Source organism: Pan paniscus, chromosome 13, assembly GCF_029289425.2.
Source record: "Pan paniscus chromosome 13, NHGRI_mPanPan1-v2.0_pri, whole genome shotgun sequence".
Lineage (NCBI taxonomy): Eukaryota > Metazoa > Chordata > Mammalia > Primates > Hominidae > Pan > Pan paniscus.
This window is the reverse complement of record NC_073262.2, coordinates 106,135,956-106,141,955: the sequence shown is the minus strand read 5'-3', so window position 1 is coordinate 106,141,955 and position 6,000 is coordinate 106,135,956. Positions and strand designations below refer to the sequence as shown.

The window sequence follows — 6,000 nt, the reverse complement described above, 5'->3', positions numbered from 1 at the left end:
CACCTCCTAATTTTCTCCTGCTCCAGTCTGGTCTTCTTGGTCTCCAAAACACAAACTCAGTTGTTCTGGAGCTAAAATACTTCAAATATTTTATTATTTACTACATTTCCCAGAGTATCAAGTTCAAATTCCTTAGTTTAACAAGAGCCCCTTCATGAATGAAGCCCTTCCTACCCTTTCCTCCAACCTCTTTGACTCTTCTCTATGCCTGTTCTGACAAAATGGAATTACTTACTAATACGGTTTGTCTCTGTGTCCCCACCCAAATCTCATCTTATAGCTCCCATAATTTCCGCCTGCTGTAGGAGGGACCCAGTGGGAGATAGTTGAATCATGGGGGTGGGTCTTTCCCGTGCTGTTCTCGTAATAGTGAATAAGTCTCATGAGATCTGATGGTTTTAAAAATGGGAGTTTCCCTGCACAAGCTCTCTTTTTGCCTGCTGCCATCCATGTAAGATGTGACTTGCTTCTCATCACCTTCTGCCATGATTGTGAGTCCTCCCCAGCCATGTGGAACTGTAAGTCCATTAAACCTCTTTTTCTTCCCAGTCTCAGGTATGTGTTTATCAGCAGCATGAAAACGGACTAATACACTTACGGTGCCTCTAAAGCATGGTGATGCTTGGTGCTTCCACACACCTGCAGAGATATTGTTTTCTTTGTTTGGAATGCTTGTTCCCTCCTTCTTCTGGTTAGCTCCTCCCTATCATTTAACATTCAGTTCAAGAATCTCCCCATCAGGAAGGCTTTCCTGATCTGGTAATGGACTTCCAGTCTAACAATGACTTCCTTACCTGCTTTACCCACTAGACTGTATGCTTTTTGTGGGCAGGAAGCATCATGCCACGTCTTTCTTGTCTTTGTATTCCTGGGCCTTAATTGTAGCTTAATAAACTCTGATTGAATGAACGAATGATTTAATGGTTTAAAGAAACTGATGAGAACACTCTTTTCTCAATGACTGAAAGTGACCTTTTTTCTCTTTTAATTAGCCTTGATCTTAGGCTAAGCACTTGGAGAAGAGTTGGCTAAGACCTATGTAAAAGGCACTCAATGGTCTATTTTTTTTTTTTTTTCTGAGATGGAGTCTCACTCTTGTCACCCAAGTTGGAGTGCAATGGCAGGATCTTGGCTCACTGCAAGCTCCACTCCCAAGTTTAAGTGATTCTCCTGCCTCAGCCTCCTGAGTAGCTGGGATTACAGGCACCCGCCACCATGCTCAGCTCATTTTTGTATTTTTAGTAGAGATGGGATTTCACCATGTTGGCCAGGCTAGTCTCCAACTCCTGACCTCAGGTGATCCGCCCACCTCAGCCTCCCAAAGTGCTGGGATTACAGGTGCGAGCCACCACTCCTGGCTTCAATTGTCTATTTTTTAAAGGAGGTTTAAATGAATCATCTTCCTTGTAAGGTATCACACAGCCTAGTACATTTAATGACAATAGGATTCATTAAGTTTGGCACCCAGGTGTGTCTAATGTCAACAAACTTGGTCACAAGGGAAATGAGGAGAAAGACTAGATACATTTGTATAAAATTATCACTTATGAAAAATTTTAAAGCATTTATTAATTTATAAATACTTACTGTGCAAGATACTATGCTAGATATTGTGGGAGATACAAGGATGAATAAAGTGTTGTATTATATTCACTTTTGGAGGATAACTTCTTGAAATAATTAGGTGGCAAATGATGATTCCCACAAGAAAGGAAGAGAAGTCTAAAAGAAGTTGGTCAGCAGGATCATCTTCATTTATAAGAGATAGTATTATTCTTTTATTATTTTTATTTTTTATTATACTTTAAGTTCTAGGGTACATGTGCACAACGTGCAGCTTTGTTACATATGTATACATGTGCCATGTTGGTGTGCTGCACCCATTAACTCATCATTTACATTAGGTATATCTCCTAATGCTATCCCTCCCCCCTCTCCATCCCCCCAACAGGCCACTGTGTGATATATTCCCTGCTTTGTGTCCAAGTGTTCTCATTGTTCAAGTCCCACCTATGAGTGAGATCATGTGGTGTTTGGTTTTCTGTCCTTGCGATAGTTTGCTGAGAATGATGGTTTCCAGCTTCATCCATGTCCCTACAAAGGACATTAACTCAACCTTTTTTATGGCTGCATAGTATTCCGTGGTGTATATGTGCCACATTTTCTTAATCCAGTCAAGAGATAGTATTATTCTATACAAGAATATTGACATACCTACTGAACTTAAAATACAAAAGGGCAGTTATGTTTCAAAAGTACAGATATCTCAAGTGTGAAAGGCAGCCAGTATCTGTATTGTATGGTTCTAAATACCAATTTGAAACAGATTGTGTACCAGTTTGGAACAGATTGTACAAAAAAGACTGAAACCACTTGAAAGTCCTCAAGAATATCAGGAAGTAAGAATGTAATTAACCAAACCAGGATTTGGCCCCAGGACAGAGAAATGAACACTCTCATTCTTAGAGAGGGAGCTAGGATTTCAGGAATGTACAGTCAATGCTTTGTGAAAATTTAAATAAATTCTTAGCAAGCAGATGGGAAGACATGAAAAAGCAATGTTCATTGCAACCAATTTCAGGTCACACTCCCAATTTCTCAATTGTTTTAATGCTGTCAACAAACTTGCTTTGCATGTAGCCAAGCAAACATAACTTAGTTCCATTTGTTCCTTTCTTTGATCAACTTTAGGTGAAGGTCAAAATAAGGACATACTTAAAATCTAAAAGTCTGCCGAAGTCAAGCCTGCATCTAAAGAGGCAGCAGCTGAGCTTAGCGATAAGGAAAAATGCCGACACCTTACTACTACACAATTCCGATGGGGTGGGGGGACAGAAATTAAGGAGGGAGGATTAACAGATTTCGAAGTTTAAAAAGTAAAGGTCATCGAAATGTCCCGTTCCTAAGTTTCCCAATACATTCCATGAAACTGCAGAGACTTTTTGGCCAAAATGGGATTTCCTAAAGAAGGGCCTCACAGATCTCAACGACAATGGTCCTGTAAGTGACCGAGCCAACCCCGGATGCTTTTCTGTAGTCTCTGAATACACGGACAGCGTATAAAGGTGGATGCGTACAGCTCCCTGACAGAACTGCTGGAGGCTGCTGTGCCTCCCAGGGCGCTAGGACAGAGGCTGCTGGGCCGGCTTCCTATGAAAGGCGAGCAGGGGGTGGGGCCGCACTGGGATTTTCCTCCCCACTCATTCATTCTCTGATTCACTCGTTCCTGTAGGCGGCTCACAGGGACTTGCGGAGGAAAGGCGAGGCACGAGCGGAGCCGCGGTTGGGTGCGGCCGGGCGCGGCCGGGCGCCTGAAGGGAGGGCGGAGGGCCGGCGGGGGGCGCGGGCTAGGGAAAAGCGGCGGGCGCGGCGGCCTGCGCCGGAAGTGAGTGGTTGGCGGCGGGCGGGGGCAGCGCGCGGTCCCGCGCGAGTCGGCCCTACAGTCGGCAGTCCGGCCCTCAACCCCGCCTTCTGCGTCTCGGCTGGACGCGAGCACACTCGGCTCCGCCGCCGCGGGGCGCTGCGGCCGCCCCGCCCCCGCTCCCGCCGCCGCCCGCCAGTCAGTCAGTCAGTCAGTCAGTCACTGAGCGCGCGGCGCGGGAGCTGCTGGCAGTCGCTGCGTCTCTGGCGAGGGAGCGCCGCGCCTGGGGAGGAGGCGGAGGCAGCGGCTGGAGGAGCGCGAGCGGCGGTTTCCTTGCCCGGGGCCGCGGGAAGGCCGACCGACTGCCGCGGTGAGTGGTTAGCCTCGCCCTCGGGGCCAGGGGTAGGGAGCCGGCTGGGCGCGGGGCCGTGAGGCGCTCCTGCCGCTCCCGCCTCCATTTTCCCGGCGCCCGGCCCCGCCATCCGGGTGCGGTACGGTTGGCGGCAGCCTGGGGCGGGGTCGTTGCCAGGTTGGGGCTCGGGCCGGGGCTGGCTGGACCGCTCCCGGCTGGTGGATGGAGGTCGGTGGGGCCTGGACTGCACCCTGCGCCCCTGGGGACCGCGACGGAGGGAGACAATGAGATAAGGGGCCGCCTGGGAGGGTGCGGTTAGGCTTCTCCGACCCAGCACCGGGGGCTGGTGGCCCGGGACCGCAGGGAGGAAAGGACTTTCCCCCGCCCAGCTGCAGAAACCAGCTACTGGATGTCGGGTTGCTTGGGTTTCGATGCCCCCATCTTTCATAGATGAGTTCAGTGCAGAGATTTTGAAAGGCGGGGCGCCTTCTGTGTCTTCTTTCTAATTAAACAGGCTAAGTAATTGCTTCATTGCTTTTTAACCGCGTCTCCTCTTGCGGTCTGTATTATACATTCCCGCCGGAAATCCAAACTGCAATTCATGGCGGGGGGGGGGGTGGACGGAGGGAGGGGGCAGTGTGATAGTATTAGGATGCCTTCGTGTTAAGACAGGTTGAAAGATGTGGTTTTCTTAAGGCAGTGACTTAGGGTGTCCCCACTGTGTGAGCTGGAAACCGCATAAACCTTATTGCTTATAAGCTCGAAGAGACGGTTTAATATGAAATAAGAGCCTTGAGGGAGGGTGTAAGTGTTACATGTGTCTTGCGTGTGTGCATTTCTTAAATTCTTTGGGAAGATCCGTTGGGGAAATCCGGGAGAATGGAAAAGTTCTTCACTCAGTCTTCCAATAAGGGTTGATGTTGTCTGCAGCATTTCTCAGGGAAATGTGGAGAGCTGCTTATGTAGGTAAAGTCCACTGTTAAGGAACAGTAAAGGTAACGGGTTAGGGATGAGGCGTGATCGGATTATTAAAGAGTCAGTCCATGAGGATATTAAATTCAGCAAACATTTATGGAATACCTACTCTGTCAGTTAGGCTTGGGGACACCAGGTGAACAAGCATGGGGTGGTGGAAAGAGCTCTTCGGAGTGGGGGAAACCGTACGCCCTGGAATTGGCTTGCAATGTGAGTTGGATAAGCTATTGAACTCTGCAGTACGTTCCCTATCAGTAAAATGGGAATAACACCACCTGTTTACCTCCCCAGATGTTTTTCATGTAGATTAAATGAGATAATTATGCAAAATGCGTAGCACCTTGCCTGGCATAGAGGTGTTTAACAGCACCTTAAATTCCTTTCCTCCTCGGGGTGGTTTTTTTGGGGGTGCGGTGCGGGGGGTTAGTGAATGTAGGTAATTGTAATACAGTGAATTATGTAATAAAATGTTGAGGTGTAGAATAGGAGAGCGAAGAAGAGAGATTAATTCTAAATTGAGGGAGGAATGCATGGAAGCCTCGGCATTTAAGTGAAACCTTTAAGGATGAGTAGGATTTCAGCAGATTCAGATGGGGAGGAGGACATTTCACATGGCGGTGCTATCCTTTGAGAGCCGAATTGAGGGGGAGGACCTTTGGGGGAGGGGCAAAATAGAGACGCTCAATAGCTTTTAACTCTTGTTGAGTCTGACCTTCAAAGATTGTCTCCGTTATTTTGCTTTTTGTGTGGTGAATTTCCCAGAAACCAGATGCAGCCCTACTCAAGTAAGTACAAAAAGCTTAATTCATGATTTTTTGGATTAGACATTTTGTATAATTTAGATTGCTGTCTCCTGTTTGAATTTAATAAAGAATTATTTGTAGATGTTGCCTTGTGATAAACATTAGCTTTATTTGGTAGAAGCAGCAGCTTATTTTTCAGACTCAGAGGTCTCACTAAGATTATAGAGTATGTGACTGGGTGAAAGGAGTGGAGTAATGGGCACTATTGGGTGTGTTTTCACAAATATTTAACTCTTTATTTTCCGAAGAGGTGTTTTTAACCATTGTCTTTGAGGATGATTATGTCTTTTGGTTTTGCTGCCTTTTGGTTCTCACCCCATAAATACTTATTAGATTGGCATCGTGGATAACTGTCACACTATTCACAGATTCTTGGTTACACATTGTAGAATCTCATGGCTTTGGTTGCCTTGGTTTGGAAGTAATTGAATGTCAACATTAGTATTGTTAATCCCAAACACTTAATTTTAGGAAAATTAATATTAGTGAAGCAAGATGTGACCTCAGGC

General features: G+C 46.6%; 1 protein-coding gene across 5 annotated transcripts in view; it reads left to right on the top strand.

Moving 5' to 3' along the window:
• Nucleotides 1–738: 738 nt before the first annotated feature.
• The window catches only part of RAPH1 (Ras association (RalGDS/AF-6) and pleckstrin homology domains 1), a 104,060-nt gene continuing 98,798 nt past the window's right edge, over nucleotides 739–6,000 (top strand). For 2 of the 5 annotated variants that reach the window (XM_034954905.3, XM_034954904.3), the window contains exon 1: nucleotides 743–3,731. The gene's annotated coding sequence lies outside the window, so the exon portion shown is untranslated. Of the gene's footprint in view, nucleotides 3,732–6,000 lie in introns of all 5 variants that reach the window. The other 3 variants (XM_034954906.3, XM_034954902.3, XM_034954907.3) reach the window with 2 other exon arrangements.